Here is an 18,212-nt window from a genome sequence, read left to right as displayed (position 1 = left end):
CAATCTGACTGTGTAAGTGAAGAGGGACACTGTTTTTACTCAAGTTCTTTACACAAGTCAGTAGATCTTGGCAGTGAAACCTGTTGGCTTTCCAAATGCTATTTTGTGTAAGATAGCCACCATTGATCGGTGTACCACGTCAGTCATCGTTGAAGTTGTTAAAATATTTCAAATGCATGCACATTCATGGCAGTTGTCTTCTTTAAATGTATTTGTAATATTTGAATAAACGGATTCAAAGAGGGCTACAGTGGGTGTGTGCACATCCATGTCATCTATTTTTGAACGGTTTGTTCAGATAAAGCCAATCCACTTTTGTTGCCCACCTCACATTCGTGTACATGCACTCACAGGGTCAATTACAAGAATAGGGAGAAAATCTATTAAATCAAAAGGAGACAACTAAAATAGACAACAAAGCCATCCAACCATGAGCAATCATGAGCAAGTAGCTGATCCAAAGCCCTTTGTATAGTGGAAACAATAGGTCTGGCCAGCTGGCAGTTGAAGTTGTCTATAGCTGAGACTTAAAAAATACTTGACCTCAAGGTATACACACACTTCTTGAGCAGGGGATGCTTCCAAGTTGCAAAACTACCAGATGCTCTAAACGCTAAAGATTTATCTATTTGGTCTGTTCTATGTCGGTTTGCTTATCTTACATTGTTGAGTTAAGGGGGACGGTCAATGATTTGTGTGCAACCTCAGCTGGATCCTCACGACCCTCCACCAAACCTGGTAACCGGACAAGCTTCCCAGCCATTTAAAAAAGATTTACTATATTTTTTTCGACTGTTTTTGTCAAATTAGAACAGTGTGCCTTTTTCCCAGTGTTTTTGGAGTAGGTCTCAAAAGAAAGACCAGTTTCGAACCTCGTGGTTGTCAAAGACAAATGTCGGTCGCAACCACCTACTTCGTGTGTCTGGTGCCTTAAACAGGACCCTGACTCCAAGGCATGTGCGAATTGCAGTACTATGATTTCGAATGCCATCCGTGCCATGAAGTTTCTGGCTGCTCGCCGTGTGACTCCGCACCGCTCCAGGTCTCATTCACACAGGAGGTCCTGAGACCGCTCTCGGCGTTGCTTGCACCTGTCATTGTTGCAATCCCAGACTTTTTAAGGTAAGTCCCACAGGAACTAGTCCAAGAAGTTGAAGCGCTCTTCAACTTCTCCATGCCAGTCCCATTCATCAGACAAGGTGCAGGAACAATACCACAGATCCAAGCCCCATCCCAGGTCATCCCTGTGGAGCCTGCGTCTGACACTGGGTTTGCTCTGCTTACTTTTCCCTGAGTTTCCCGGAGCAACCCGGACCCAACTTAGAGAATTTTATGAGGCCATGAGCCCCATTTTTGTGTGGACGGACTCAGACTGGGACTATGCCGGCAGGTCCAACCTTAACAACATGCGCACACGCATATATGCCAATCTGGTGCTCAGGATCCATTGGTGGATCTGGATCAGCTGCAACTTTGTAATCTCCTCCAGGGACCGTTGCAATTGCGTCATTCCCAGCGCTGCTGACTCTGTGGAAATCAAAAATAATCTCTGTTGGCATAAGCTGAAACCATCTTGTTTGTGGCATCCATTTTGTCAGCTATGAAATTCTTCTGTCCTCTGCTGCTCGTCTTTTTCCCTGCCTGTGCTGTCTATTTTATTTAACTTCCTGACTCGGCTAAACGCAATATGCATGCTAAAGAGTTAGTAGCTGCAAGAACATCTAGTCTCAGACTCCACTGTCAATTTCTTAGTGCTGCCATAAGAACTCCTGCTCCCCCTCCCACTTTGCTGACTAAGGGATTTCCCATTTGCCCATGTTTGTCGGTAGTCATTCCTGTGTAGGCCTGTACCTTCTATTTGTAACTACATGCTTACCAGTGCAGAAAACACTGTATAAAAGCACCATGGTATGTGTATTCAAGCCACTGCCTCCTGGAACACTTGAGGGTGTTGTATGGACTTGGTCTCACTCGTGAGTGAATACATTTGTTGTTTTGAATTTCAGCTTCAGTGTCAATCTCTATTTTGTTGGTTTAAGGACCCGTGGACACAGACTCCTGCACTGGTGTGCCTCTAAAAAGGCACATTTCACAACTCCATCGTGATTCCAGGCTCTGAAACGTAGCCAGGCAGTGTTGCCCGACTGAAGGGGATCTAATAATCCCCATGGCTACTCTTACCCCCTAGCAGAATCCACGGACAACGACGCCTAGTATGAAGACCTGCCTGATGCCAGTTGTCTGGACACCTCACCAGACACTGGCCTCCTCTTTCCTCCCATAGTGGTTACGGAAGAAGGTGGTGTGTAGGGCGGCTGAAGTCTTGAACCTTCAGCTACCAACGGTAAAGGTCAAGACCAATGTCTTGACAAAGATGCTTCAACCCAGGCTATCCCGCCCCCAAGAACCCTTCACTGATGTACTGGTTGAGACCTGGGGCAAGTCCTTCAGACACCCCTGTACACAGGACTATCTCCATCCACTATTGTCTACTCCAGAGGCCCACCATTGCTCACCCAGCATCCGACCCTTGAGAGTCTTGTGGTCCAGTCTTTCCATTCAAAGACCAGCTCTGGTGTGTTCCCTACCACACCACTGGATAGGAAATCCAAGAGGCTGAATACCTTCTGAAAGAGGACTTTACTCCAGTATTGGAACTGGCATAGATTCACATGCTTGAATCATTCCCCGTTGTTGAGATGGGAGTCCCCCGTATATCAAAATAGGAATGCAAAGTTTTTACAAACTAGAAACTAGTCCTAGACCCATTCCAGTTTTGTAACATATCCACCTCTCTTTGTAAAAGAGACCAAATAAAACACACAACCAATCAGATCAGCCTCACCCTCTAAAACCCTCCTAAGAGAACCTCAGACCCTCAGATTTTCTATCGTACGTTGTGTTAAGGAGTTTCTACTGAGCTCTGCTCAGTTATTCTTTATTCTATTACTCTTGAGAGATTTTTTTCAACTGATTATCTTCCAGACTACTCTACTACTTGGGTTTTCTCTATTCCTCATGGCAGACAAAGAGAAACGTGGCCTTTTTAGAGCTTGTGCCACCTGCTCTAAGTAGAGGCTTTATGTGGATGACCCTCATAAGGATTGTATCTACTGCCTGTATCCTGACCACAAAGCCAAGGATTGCAAGGTATGTTGTACCTTTTCCACTAAGACCTTGAGGGATCGTGAGGGACGTCTCCCTACCTGGCCCCAGAAGTTAAAATCCAGGAGAGAGCCGATCTCTAGTGAGGACAGTGATGAGGCTTCATCTGCTTCGTCTTCTAGAAGATCTGTGAAAAGGGGAAGATCTGACCCTACTTCCTTCAGAGGAGCGCCCTCAAAAAGCTTCTAAGAAGACCTCCCATGGGTCTGACAGGCTTAGTCCAACTAAATCTCCTCACCGAGGTGAAAAGGAGAGGAAAGGACTTTTAACAGGAGAAAGTGGAGTAAGGAAGTCCGAGCTCTGTTCCTCCTTCTCCTCCTGAAGGAAGAAAAGTTTTCAAAAAACCCTTGTCTGCTCCACTTGAATTAAAACGGGCAAAGAAATTTTCCACTGTCTGAGAAGCAGTCCACGTAGAAACAGTCATCGACATCGCGGAGTGACAAAGGCCAGTCTCCTCAGCTTACAACAGATCCGACGACTGGATCGTCGCCGAGAGCTTCTCTGGTATCAAACCATGGTTCCGGATCCATCGACGGAGGCTATGACGGCAGTGAAGACAATGCTATCGTTGTTGACAGACAAACTGCAACGAAGAAAGCAACAGCGACTGTATTGACGACAGCACCATCAATAGCATTATCAACATCGTCGATGACCTCGTCGACTGGAGTGAAAATGTCCGAGGAAAAAGTCAGGAAGCGTCGGGTAGCTCCTGAGATCACTTTCCCTAGCAAGGTGACTCCTCTACTACCTTCTCACCTCCTGGAAGAGGAAGATTCATACAAGGAAGGACCTTTCGGTTGTGCCCATAGCCCTTCAGAGCTGCACGTAAAGTGCAAGGCGGACTATTCTGATGAAGGATTTGAAGGGGATCAGAACATTGATCCTCCCCAGGACTACCATACGGAATATCAAGAGGAGGTAGTCTGTATGCTGTCCTCTTTGATTTTGGACTTGCAATATATGCTGTTGGACTACAAGAGAAGATTTCCAACACCATCTTCGATTCCGGAACAGGGATCAGTTCCCACAAGGCCACCCTCAGTGCCTTCCACCCCCAGGTGCCACCACCACCACTGCAAATAGACCAATTTTGTCCAGCACCAAGATACCTTGATGATGATCAAGGAGACACAGATCTTCCAGACCCGCATAGGGAGTGGGATGATTATATTATCCCCACTCCTTCCACTTCACCAGTTCCGGTGGATTCTCCGCCGGGGGACATAGGTGGTTTCCACAATCTGCTAGAAAGGGTGGTCAAGAGGTTTAATCTGCCTATGCCTTGTTTGCAGACAGAATGTTTATGACTTTAGGGAGCCCTTTAAGAATACGGTGCAAGCCATTCTCATGGTCAGTTATGTATGGGAGGAGGGTCTTAAGGTCATGAAGACCCCGGCCATGGTGGTCCTGGTGCTTCCACGATTGGAGGAGAAATATAAGGCTCTTGAAGATAGCCTGGCTTGCCTGGTGAATCATCCGAAACCGTACTCTGCTATATCGCAGGCAGCGTGGCGGAAGTCAAAGAATCCGGCAGCTCCTCTCACTATGCCTCCGGACAAGGAAGGCAGACGCCTGGACAATGCAGGCAAGAGATTCTCCTCTTTGTCAGGCTCAGTGGTCAAAGCAGCTAACGCTTTAGATATTCTGGGCCGCTACGACCGGCAGATGTGGTGTGATTTTATCTCTCTACCTCGGCCAGCTGACTGAGGCAAAAAAGATCCTCCAAGAAGGGGAGAGGTCCTCTTCGGAGAACAAAATACTCGCTCTTCCATGTGATGGAGAAGCTCTCTTCGGAAAATATTTGGCTGACGCTCTCCAAGACATATAAAATGACATGGACACGGCGAAGTCGGGGACGCTTCAATACCGCAAAGTTCTTTTTCGAGGAGCAAGGGGTAGAGGTCAATCTGCAGCCTATTCTAAATCGGTGCCCAGAGGCAGAGCAGAACGTCAGGGGAAGGATTCCTTAAGACGTCAAAAGCAGCTTGCAGGCTCTGACTACTGTTCCTTCCCGACATCAAACACCTGTAGGGGGAAGGATTTCTTTGTGCTTCCAAAATTGGCAACAAATCACAACAGATCGATGGGTGCTCAACCTAGTTCAATTTGGCCATATGTTGGAATTTGTCCATCCTCCTCCAAACACCTCTCTTCGAATTCACATGACAAAACATCTACGTTTCCTGCACCTAGAAGTCCAAACATTTTTACAGAAGGGGCTATAGAACCGGTCCCGTTACCTCAAAGAGGAAGAGGATTCTACTCCCGGTTCTTTCTGGTTCGAAAGACTGTCAAAGTGGCGCCCTATTCTAGATCTGAGCGAGCTCAATACCTATCTCATCAAGCAGTCGTTTCGAATGATCTCCTTACAGGACATACTTCGACTTCTGAATTCGGTAGATTTCATGGCAACTTTAGACCTAGAGTCTTTAGACCTAGAGGACGAATATCTTCACGTCCCTATTCATCCATCGCACAGGACGTTCCTTCGCGTTACAGTAGCCAAGAGCCACTTTCATTTCAAAGTCCCTTTCGGCCTCAGATCGGCACGAAGTATCTTTACGAAAATTCTGGCTCCAGTAGCGGCCTTCCTCAGAAGGCAACAGCACCAGATGTTTCCCTAACTAGACGAGTGGTTGATAAAAACCTATTCCGAAGCAAGAGCCAGGAATTCTGTGACAGCCCGTACAAAGCTGTTCAAAGGTCTAGGTCTTGCCCTCCAACAGGGAAAAGTCAAGCTTGCGTCCTTCCAAGAACGCCATTTTCTGGGAGCCATTTTGGACACGTCCCTGAACACAGCATTTCCATTACTACTAAGACCAGCAAAATTAATGCTGCATTCCTCTGATAACCCACTGCAGGCTACGAATGCGTCCTCTTTAGGAGCAACTGGACTTACAGTGGCGTCAGGTGAAAGGATCTTTCGAGAACATGATCACGGTAACTTTGCCAATGAGACAAGCCACTTCATGGATTCACAAGGCGAACATTTCTCAGGGTCTCTTTTCTGCTCACTCCAGCTCCTCCGATAATTACAACAGATGTGTCTCTAGAGGGTTTAGGAGCGGTCTTGTAGGACCTCCAAATAAGTGGTGGATGGCAACAGCATCATCTTTTGCACATATGTTTGCTGGAGTTGAGAGCGATTTGCCTAGCCCTACAGGCGTTTCGTCCAGGAATAAAAAAAATTCATCGTCCTGATCAGAACAGACAATACTACGGCCATGCATTACGTCAACAAACAGGGTGGCACGAGATCCCTTCTGTTGTCTATGGAAGCTCAACGTATCTGGGAATGGGTGATCCTACATGGGGTTTTACTGAAAGCCAAGTATCTTCCAGGGAATCTGAACGAGACAGCAGATACACTAAGCAGACTAAAGGCAGTCAGCCACGAGTGGGAGCTGGATCAGAGGACACTGGACAACATCTTCTGTCTATGGGGCAGACCGTCCATAGATCTGTTTGCGACACCGGAGAACAAGAAATGCCTGTACTTCGCAAGCTGGCATCACTTTTTGGGATCCTGGGGGCGTGCGTTTTCGATGGCATGGACAGGTGCCTTTGTCAGCCTCCCCCCCCCCCCCCCCCCCCTTCTGCCATTCCTCTTCTCCTGAGGCTTCTCGGGAAGTTAAAGGCAGAACCCTGCAAAATTATCCTCATAGCACCGTCCTTTCCTCTCCAGTGCTGGTACACAGAGCTTTTTCTTCTGTCAGTGGATCAACCGATTCCCTTGGATCCTATCCCATCATTGCTGACTATTTCCCAGGGCCAAGTGCTGCATCCGGATCCCAAATCCCTTCAATTATCGGCATGGCTCCTGAGCACAGAGTTTCTCGACCTTAATCTGTCCACATAGAGTAAAGACATCCTTTCCCAGGCTTGTGCTCCGAGTACGAACAAGACACACCAAATGAAGTGGAAGAGGTTCTGTCTCTGGTGTCAAAAATCGGGAGTTCACCCTTTCTCTTCCTTGGCTCCGGAGATTCTTTCTTACATCCTTTCCTTGGCCAAAGCTGGTTTAGCTCAGGCATCCATCTCTTGTTTCAGAAGAACATCTTCAGGCCCTTCTCTATGGTCAGCAAGGATAATAAAACAATCTATGAAGGGGGTTTTTCCTCCGATCAAACCACCTCCTCCACTCTGGCACCTTAATATGGTCTTGGCTCAGCTCTTGAAACATCCTTTCAAGCCTATCTATAAAGCAGAGTTAAAATTCCTTTCTTGGAAGGTGGCTCTTCTTTTGGCACTAACATCTGCAGAAGAGTTGGCTAATTGCTGGTGTTCACTATTCAGGAACCTTTTCTTCAGTCCAAAAATGATAGTGGTTCTTCGTACTAACCCCAAATTCATCCCATAGGTGCCTTCGGACTTTCATCTGTAAGAACCTCTGGTTCTCAAGCCTTTTTTCCCCTCAGCCTACGACCTCGTCTGAGAAATCACTTCATTCTCTGGACTTTCAGTGTTTTTTTTTTTAACTTCAAAAGAACTAAACACTTCAGAAAGTCACCTCAGCTCTTTGTGCCTTTTAGTGCTCCTCGTAAGGGTTTTCCCCTATCTAAGTAAGGTATTGCACATTGTATTTTCAGCTCTATCCGATACTGTCATCAATTGGCTGGGAAACTCGTACAGGGAAAGGTTCGTGGTCTCTCTACGGGGGATGTCTCTTCTACAGCCCTCTTTGCTGGGGTGCCTATCCGGGATATCTGCAGAGCGGCTACCTGGAAGAGCATCCATACTTTTACCAGACATTACTGCTTGGATTCTTCAACGCGCAGTGATACTGCAGTGGGCCAAGCAGTCCTGAAGAACCTGTTTCATTAGTGGTGAGCTTTCCCTCTCATCCCTCCTTTCTTTTCTTTCCTAAATCCTCTCACATTCTTTGATAAATGTATGGTTTCTGACTGAATAGTCTGCATCGAAGCTTCGATGATGCCTTTTTGTTTTCTTGCTTTTTTTCTGTTTTCTGTAGGATTAGGCTTAATGTAGTCTTAATATTTCGCAAAGACCAAAATTGAAGAAATGGTTTCTTTTTTCTATCTTCTTCCTGTACATTATGTACGGTTGTTAAAGACGATAAGAACAAAAAATGTGCTCCCTAACTGCTAGCTACTCTGATTAATGCATGTGAATCTATGAAAGTTCCAATACAGGAGTAAGAAAACAAGTTACTTACCTGTAACATCTGTAAGACTTCTAGCTGCAGATTCCTTACCTTTGAATTTCCCATGCGTCAGGCTGGATCCGGAAACTTTTGCTGAGCAATTCCCCTTGCGCATGACGTCGGGTGGCTCCATTCAGCTCTGTGTGTTGTCAATGACGTCGGTAGTATCGGTTATAACGTCGCGGTGCCTACATAGGTGCAATCCAGGCGCGTGGACATCCGTTCACTTCTTTCTGCACTAGTTCAGCATCGATCCGTGAAGAGCTACCCCTCTGCCGCTTTTTGGCAGGCTTTTTCGCGACTTTTTCAAAAGTTTTGAAGACTTTGTGTGTGAGGGATGTCTGGTATGAAGAAAAGTTTTAAACTGTGCGGGACTTGTTCCTGCACGATGTCAGTTACTGATCCCCACGGCGTTTGTCTATGGTGTCTTGAACACGACCACGATTCGAAGGTGTGTTCAGACTGCCGGGCGATGGCTCCGAAGACCTTGAGGGAGCAGGCATTGAAGTTGCTCGCGGCCCAGCAGTCGACACCATTGAGCGAGACTCCGAGGTGGTCACGATCCAGTTCAAAGATGAGGTCGCGGGATAGCTCTCGGAGCAGTAAGTCCTCTTCACATTCAAGGTCATCTGGACACTTCGGGAAGAGGCACAAGAAGAAGTCCAAGTGGACTTCGACTTCACCACAACTGGTGTCTGTAGTTGAGAGAGGTAAGTAGCACCGACGCTCTAGGCACAGTTCTGCAGAGCTGTAGCCAGAGTCTACTTCGCGCCTCCCTCTATTTCCGGGAGCGACTCCGGCTCTGATTAAGGAATTTTACGAGGCCATGCGCCAAGTATTTGAGCAGAACGACCCCGTTGGTGAGTCCTCTGGCCCCGCGGGGTCGGAATTCGCCCCATCGGGTTCGACAAAGTCTGCTTCGGCCATTGTGCTGGTGGGGCCTCAGGGGTCCGATCTCTGATCTGGTTTGATGCCGGTCGTACCAACTCGACCTTCCCCAACATCGAACCCGAAGTCTGTGCCAGCGGCGTCGCCGGCGGCTGTCGGCGCAAGCCCCATCCTCTGACACAGAGCTGGAACGGTGTCGTACGACGCCGATTCAGACGTCAGCAGAACCCAGGGGTTCTATGTTGTCGCCTGAGCACTTTGTGGACATGCTAGGCTCAGGAGAGGAATGGGAGGAGTCTGGACACCCTCTAGAGAACCAGGATGTCTGTGGAGACATTGGACTGGTAAGGGGAAGTTGGGGAAGCCATTGGTCTGGATACTTCCCCTGACTCTGGCATGCTCTCCACCTACAGTGGCTACGGAGGAGGGGGCCGTCCTATGCTATGGTGGTTAAGAGGGCAGCTGAGGTCCTTGGACTGGAGTTACCCTCAGTGCAGGTCAGGACTAATCTCCTGACCGAAGTGCTTCAACCTGGGGCTTCCACCTCTGAACCCCTTTGGCCCTTTAATGAGGCACTTACAGATGTCCTACTAGTAACTTGGTTTAAACCTAGCACAGGGGCTCTTGTGAACAGGACGATTGCACGCCGCCATTGCCCAGCACCGGGTGATCCGAAGTTCCTCAGCCAATACCCCACCCCCAAAGTTTGGTGGTGCAGCCCTCTATTTCCCAGGGTGCATTCCCTTCTGCCCCTCCGAATAGGGAATCCAAGAGACTGGACTCTTTAGGAAAGAGGTTGTTTTCTTCTTCCAGTCTAGTATTGTGGTGGGTGAATACTGTATGCTTATTGGGCCTTTTCTCCCATTTCCTTTGGTAGATGGTTGCGCACGTGCTGCCACAGATCCCGGAGGAGGCACACGCTGTGCCTCCCAGGCTGTTAAGGACGGAGAGATGAAACAAAATAATCCATTCGGTGTGGTTTGGATACGACCGATTCGCTGGGCAGGTCTATTTCATCGACAGTGGCCTTGAGGTGCCACGCCTAGCTTCGTACAACTGGCTTCTCAGGGGCTGTCCAAGCCAATTTGATGGACATGCCCTTCGATGGAACCTGATCAGGTTCAAGAACTCTCGAGCTACGGCTAGATCCTTAGGCTTCTCCTCTACTCCTCGTGGCCAGTCATCCTTTCGCGGCAACGGAAGGGGTTTCCAGCCACGACAGCCCTATCCTAGCCACCGTCCCGCACAGACTTCCATGCTGCAGGTGGACGTGGTACATTCCATCTTCGGAATGGAGGTCAGAAGTTGTCTGCCACACTGCCCCCAGCAGCCGCAGCCTCCAAGCACTCCTGGGCTGATTCTGCAGGACCACACTAATCCAGTGGGGGGGGAGAATTCATCATCTCCCCCGCTGGTGATCTATAACAGACAAGTGGGTGTTGCAGATAGTCCAGGAGGGCTATATTCTCTTTTCTTTTCCTCCTACTATTCTACCAAGTCAGGAACAGCTGGCGGAGGATCTATTAAAACTGCTCCAAGAGGCAGTTATGGCTCTTTTAGCCAAATGAGCTATAGAAAGGTTCCAGTTTCAGAAGTAGGCAGTGGTTGTTCCCACTAATTTGTGATTCCGAAGAACAAGGGTCTTCGGCCCATTTTGGATCTTAGGACCGTCAAGCCCTTCCAAAAAAGGAGAAATTCAAAATGCTCACATTGGTTCACGTCTTGTCTGCCCTAGACCGAGGAGACTGGATGGTGGCGTTGGACCTGCAGGATGCCTATTTTCACATTCCCATCCTGCCGGGCCACAGACCTTACCTACGGTTCAAGGTAGGTAACAAGCACTTTCAGTTTACCGTGCTCCCCTTCGGCCTTACAAGTGCCCTTCCGGTGTTCGACAAGGTGATGGCGGTGGTTGCAGCTCATCTGCGCAGGTTAGGGGTTTGTCTTCCCCTACCTCGACGACTGGCTGTTGAAGGCATCCTCGCCCCAGGCAGTAGTCTCCCACCTTCAGACTACGGTGGACCACCTGCATTTGCTGGGGTCCTCTATAAACGTGCCGCAGTCACACCCGACTCCTTTTCAGACTCTCCCTTTCATCTGAGCTGTTCTGGAGTGCAGTTTCTGGCTTATCCTCCCGAGCAGCGAGTCCAGGATATTGAGGTAATGATTCTGATATTTCTGCGTCTATCCTGGATTTCGGTGAAGTTGACTCATGAGGCTGTTGGGCCTCATGACCTCCTGCATCCTGTTGGTAAGACACACAAGATGGCGTATGCAGGCTCTGCAGTGGGACTTGAAGTTCCAATGAGCACAGCATCGGGGAAATCTCAGTGACTTGGTTCAGATGTCGGAAGGAACTGCAAAGGATCTGCAGAGGTGGTTAACGAACCAAAATTGGGTCAAAGGCAGACCTCACTCCCTTCCCCAACCGGATTTCACAATTGTGACGAATGGGTCACTTCTTGGATGGGGGGGCCACTTGGGAGAGATGGAGATCAGGGGTCACTGGTCTCTGGTGGAGACGGGGCGTCACATAAACGTGTTGGAGCTCTGGGTGATTCGCTTTGCTTTGAAAGCATTTCTTCCTTCTGTCAAGGGGAACTTGGTGCAGGGGTTCACGGACAACACCACTGTCATGTGGTACTGCAACAAGCAAGGCGGGGTGGGGTCATGGACCCTTTGTCGAGAGGCCCTGCATCTCTGGACGTGGCTGGAACATCCGGGCATAACCCTGGTGGTTCAACACCTGGCGGGTTCTCTGAAAGCCAGAGCAGACTATCTCAGCCGTTGATGCCTAGCGGATCATGAATGGCGTCTCCAGTCGGAGGTGGTGCAAGGTCTCTTTCAGCAGTGGAGAGAACCTTGGTTATATTTGTTCTCCGACAAAGAGAACGCGCAATGTCAGAAGTACTGCACGCTGCAGTTTCCAAGGCGGCTATCGCTCTGCGATGCGTTTCGTCGCGAGTTGAGCTCAGGCCTGCTGTACGCCTTACCGCCTATACCACTCCTGCCCAGGGTTCTGAAGAGCGACCTGACCCAAGTCATCCTTGTGGCACCGGACTGGGCAAGGAGAGTCTGGTATCCAGAGCTTCTGAGCAGATGTGTCGATCCTCCGATCAGGCTGCCCCTTCGGGAGGATCTTCTATCGCAGCAGCAGGGGAGGCTTCTCCATCCGAACCTGTCAAATCTGCGCCTCCATGCATGGAGATTGGCCGGTGGCAGTTGGTGTCTTTTGACCTTCCTCCCGAAGTCTGTAATGTTGTTCTTGCGGCCAGACAGCCCTCCACTAAGTTGGTATACGCCTGCTGTTGGCAGAAATCTGTATTATACTGTACAGAAAGGTCTTTTGACCCTCTTTCTGCTTTACTTTCTACTGTTCGTGTATTCATTCTGACCCTTGCCCAGCAGGGCTCTGCTTTGGGAACTCTTAAGGGTTATCTTTCTCCTCTGTCTGCTTTTTTGCAGCTGCCAGACCAACCTTCTCTCTTTAAATCTCCTATTGTAAATAGATGTTGAGGCATATGAGCTGCAGATTACACACGTTTGCATAGATCGCCATCTGGTGTTGGGCCCGGATGTTTGCAGTTTGTTTTTCCTCTTGGAAAGTCTTTGGAAGTCACGAGGTCGGTGACTCCTCCTATGGATCGTATTGCGCATGGGCTTCGGCTCCATCCTCAGATTGTTTTTTTCCGCCATCGGGCTCGGATGTAATCTTCGCGCTCCGGTTCCGAACAGCTTCCAGTTCGACGATCCACTCGCAATCCTCACCCTCATCGCTTTATTGTTTCGATTACGATCTCTTCAATCAACGTGCTCATCGACACAAACCTTCGGTTCCAGTCGTCGACACCAGCCTTCGGGCCTACCCAGGCTCCGGTCCCGGCTCATGGAAAGGACTCCATTTAAAAAGAGCCCTCGATGTGGGTCCAAATTTCCCCACACCGATCTTCATGAGGTATGCAACCTCTGCCTCTCCCCTGAACACGAGGCCCGAGACTGTCCGGCCTGTAAGCCTTTCCGATCCAAAAAGACTATTCGGGACCGAAGAGCCAGAAGGAACATGGCACACTCCTCGACGTCCATTCCAGTCGACATCTTTGGAGACGACATCGACGATCCGGAACATCATCGCACCGAAGAGGACCTCGTTCGTGCTTCCGAGGCCGACGAGTCAGATGTGGAGGACATCCCCCCCCTCCCCACACCCGCGCTGACACCCAAAAAGGCTTCGGTCACGCCTTCGCCTCCGAGCCTAGGCTAGACCAGAGACACTGCTTCACACACCCCACCTTTGGGCCCGGTGAAGAAGCCAAGAAAGCCTTCCGGCGGCTCGGGCTCGAGCCAGCCTACCAGCGGTGCCGAGAAACACTTCGGCATCAAAAAAGAAACCGGCCTCCACCTCGACACCGAGCTCTGCACCGAAGCCCTCTGGGTCGAAACCCAGCTCTTTGGCACTGACGCCATCTTCGGTGCCGACCAAACCACAAGAGGCCACCGGCACCGACACTTCCAAGCGGAAGCCCATCTCGGCGCCGACCAAGAGACCGGAGGGTCCCAAGCCGGGTTCTAAACATCAAACCGGCACTTAAAAAAACCTAAAAAGTCATCGGCCCCGCCGCCTTCGGTGCCGACGGACCAAATTACCTCACCAGAGCTATTTACACCGGATCCCTTGCAAAAAACTCTCACCAAGGATCCAAAAACTGGACATTTGACACTCTCTACCAAAAAGAGACATTTGGAGAAGCCTGCTCCACCTCCAAAGAGGAAGGACTCTGCTACCTCTCCGTTCAGAATACCTTCCCCTCCCCCTCCACCTCCTTCACCACCTCCGCCCTCTCCACCCCCACCTAATTGTTCTCCTACCCCCATCTCCAGACGATGATCAGGGGGACCCATATGATGATACAGGGGATGTGCCACAGGACCCCACCCCTACAGGATCTCCAGATCCATGGGACGATTACAATGTACCAGATATTCCCAACGTCCCACAAGACGATATTTACCCTTCTAGACCATCTCCAACAGAAGATTCATTAGGATTCAACCATCTTCTGCAAAGGGCAGCACATTATCACGGGGTGGACTTGCATAATGACCCTGTGGAGGAAGATTTCCTCCTAGACACATTTGATACTTCATAGGTCCACCTCCATACTGCCCATGCTCAAAGGGGTGGTAAACCATGCGGCTGAAGATTTTAAAGACCCAGTTAGAGCCAGGGTCCTTAACCCACATATTGAAAAGAAATACAAACCTGCTCCCTCAGATCCCTCTTACATCAAAGGACCAGCGCCACTAGATTCCTTAGTGGTATCTACGGCACGTAAAAGGGCAAATTCACAAGCGTCAGGTGATGCACCACCACCTGACAAGGAGTCAAAACTGCTAGATGCATCAGGCAAACGCACAGCATCCCAGGCCGCCAACATATGGCATATAGCAAACTCAGGCACTGCTGGCTAGATATGACTGGGCTCATTATGACGAATTGGAAAGCATAATGCACCATCTCCCTGAAAAATACAAAAGTATGGCCAACGAATTAATTCAAGAGGGTAAAACAATCACAAACACCTCCATACGTTGTGCCCTAGATGCAGCAGACACAGCCTCCAGGGCCATCAACTCCAGCGTCCTTCTCCGTTGCCATGCTTGGTTAAGGGTATCTGGGTTTAAACCAGAAGTACAAGCCTCCATCCTTAACCATCCCTTTAACCAGGAACATCGATTCGGGCCAAAGGTGGATGAGGCCTTAGAAAAGATGAAAAAGGACACGGATACCGCAAAATCCATAAGGGCCTTACAGTCTCACGTGCCCAGATGCTCCTTTCGCAGCTCCTCCTTTCGGAGTGCATCCAGAGGCTACTCCTCAGACACAGCGTCCACATCATACAAATCCCCTACTCAGACCACCTTTACAAAAGGTTACCAAAGAGGCGGCTACAGGGGTAACAACAAGGGCAGAGGCAAAACAAACAATGCCCGTTCTGCCGCACCTCCTACCCAATGACCCCCCCGCTCCCCCCCAGACCATTCCACTCCGGTCGGGGGCAGACTCCAAAATTTCCTTCATGTCTGGAAGACCATCACCTCAGACAAATGGGTGACCCAAATAATTTGGTCCGGCTACTGCCTGGAACTAACATCTACCCCCCCCCCCCCCAAACATTCCACCCAGGCAACGCCCAATGTCACAAGAACATTCAACATTACTAAAGCAGGAGGTAGTCTCCCTCCTACAAAAACAGGCAATAGAACACGTTCCTGTCAATCAACAAAATATGGGGGTCTACTCCCTATATTTTCTAATACCAAAAAGGGACGAGACTCTACGACCTATTCTAGATCTCCGGCCCCTAAACACATACATACACTCAGACCATTTTCACATGGTAACGCTTCAACAGGTACTTCCGCACCTCTCCCCGAACGACTTTCTCACCACACTGGACTTGAAAGACGCATACTTCCACATTCCAGTACACCATGCTCACAGAAAGTACCTCAGATTTGTAGTGGACGGACAACACTACCAATTCAAAGTGCTCCCGTTCGGAGTCACAACAGCTCCACGGGTATTCACCAAGTGCCTAGCGGTGGTGGCGGCACACCTGAGAAGACAGCACATTCACAGCTTCCCATACTTGGACGATTGGCTGATAAAAGCCACTTCATACAATCAGTGTGTACACCACACCGCCACCACAATCAAACTACTTCACCAACTAGGCTTCACGGTGAACCACCAAAAGTCCCAGCTACAACCATCCCACATAAAACAATACCTCTGTGCCACCATAGACACCTCAAAAGCAATAGCCTACCCCAATCTGACCAGGATTGCAAGCATTCAGGCTTTGCGACAAAAATTCATACCTCAACACTCCCTTCCAGCACGAGTGTTCATGCAACTAATAGGGATGATGGCCTCTTGCATTTTCATAGTGCCCCACGCAAGACTCCAGATGCGTCCTTTCCAAGAGTGCTTGGCGCGCCAATGGAACCAGGCCCAAGGTCAACTGACAGATCTGGTGTTGGTTGACGGTCGCACCCATCGCTCTCTGCAGTGGTGGAACGCCACAAACCTTTCCGAAGGTCGACCATTCCTGGACCCGGTTCCCCAGATAATACTAACAACGGACGCATCGCTCTCCGGCTGGGGAGCTCACCTATTACACCTCACCGTGCAGGGCACATGGACGCCTCAACAAAAGTTTTGCAGCGTGAATCTTTCTGGATTCACTATGCTGTGCATTATTCCGCGATCTTGTGGTTGGGTCCGGATTCGTAGTCTTTTCTTTGTTTTTGTTTTTTTTGTAGCCCAGGTGGGCGACGACGACCACCATTTGGTGCACCTTCCGTGACGTCGTCGTGCTTCCTGCGGAAGTCCCACCTTTGGGGCGCCATCTTCAGATTCTTTTTTCCGCCGTTGGGTCTGGATCGTCATCGAGAAGCTCCAGAGTTACAACCGAAGAAAGAAGAAAGAAAAGCGAGTTTCGTCGACAAATACATCGGAGTTTCACAGGAAAGGTTATTTCATCAGCAGCGCGAAGAAAGGCGGTTCAGCGCCCATTTTTCTTCGACGACCTGGGAGAATGCGCACTCAGAGGCCCTGAGCGCAATGGACAAGACGCCATTCAAGTTCTGCCCAAACTGCCACCACAAATTCGCGCAGAAGGACCAGCATCCGGTCTGCAACCTCTGCCTACCGGTCGAACACCAGAGTAAGGACTGCAACGCCTGCTCAGCCTTCGCGCCGAAGACGCTCAGAGTGAGAGATCGGCAGAGAAGAGCCAACGCCAGCATGGATGGCAAGGGTAAGGCCCCGTCGCTCTACGATCTGGGCCTCTCCTCAGACGACGAGGACAACGTCGCCGGGACAGCCGAAAACTTCACGGTCGTAGAGACCGACAAGAAAAAAGAAGACGAGGTAAGAGAATCGTCGAGCGAAAAACAAAGTACCTCAAACACGAGGGTGACTCGAAAAAATCTGAGGCTAAGTCCACGAAGGGAGCCCCGGCGCCGAAAATTTCGACGACCAAAGGGGGAACCATGGACAAGAGGCCGAGCGGATCCTTAGAGAAGGACTCCCTGGTGCCGAAAGACGCCGAAAGGCAAGGGTCGTCGAAGACAACCCAGGGAGCGGCCCGATCGACGCTGAAAGAACGGTCGACGTCGACGCAAGTTTCGACGAAAAGATCTGCGGTCGACGCCGAAAGCATCTCCGAGATGGAGAAAAAGAAAAGGCGGCTCGAGGCCGAAATGGAGAACATCCTTCAAAGGAAGAAGGAGTTTGACGCCAAGATGAAGGAATTCAAGTTTCCAACGATTTCATCGGCGGACGTCGTCTAGGTCGAGGAAGAATTCGACACCGAGGGACTGATGAGGGATCTCGAAGAGGAAGACGAGGCCTATTATGAAGAGGAAGCCGAGGAAGAAGACCAACAGTCGGTCTAGCCACGAGATTGAATGGCAGGATCTCGACACCGAGAACCCGGAGGAGTCCGTTGACACGTACCCTTCGAGGCCTTCGCCACCCGACGACATCGGGGTGTACAATATGGTGGTCAGGAGCGCAGCGACAGCCTTCGGCGTCAAACTCGACGAAGAGAAGCCGAAAGCCGATTTTTCTCGTCGAGACCCTGCTCCCCATCCAGACAAGGAGCCAGTTCCTCCCCATGCTTCAAAGCGTGATGAATCAGGGGAGAGAAGCCTTCAAGGAACCAGCGACCTGCCGGTCGATCACTCCGAGGACTGAGAAGTATAAGCACTCTTCCCTCGACCCCCCCTTACATCAAAGGTAGCGTGACCGCAGACTCCATCATAGCGTCCACGGCCAGGAGAAGGGCCAACGTACCAGCAACCTCGGGCCCACCACCTGATAAAGAGAGCAGGAGGATAGACCTCACAGGAAGAAAGGTCGAGAGGAACGCCGCTATGCACTGGCGCATGGCGAATTCCAATGCTCTCCTCAATAGACACCAGT

At 49.9% G+C, this 18,212-nt stretch overlaps 1 protein-coding gene across 2 annotated transcripts in view; it reads left to right on the top strand.

The window, feature by feature from the left end:
* Positions 1 to 18,212, top strand: part of RBM45 (RNA binding motif protein 45) — a 431,040-nt gene that overhangs the window by 301,879 nt on the left and 110,949 nt on the right. The gene's annotated exons all lie outside the window — the stretch shown is intronic.

The sequence above is a fragment of the Triturus cristatus genome, chromosome 3_1 (genome assembly GCF_964204655.1).
Source record: "Triturus cristatus chromosome 3_1, aTriCri1.1, whole genome shotgun sequence".
NCBI lineage: Eukaryota > Metazoa > Chordata > Amphibia > Caudata > Salamandridae > Triturus > Triturus cristatus.
The sequence above is the reverse complement of the archived record's forward strand: the minus strand, read 5'-3'. Positions and strand labels throughout refer to the sequence as shown.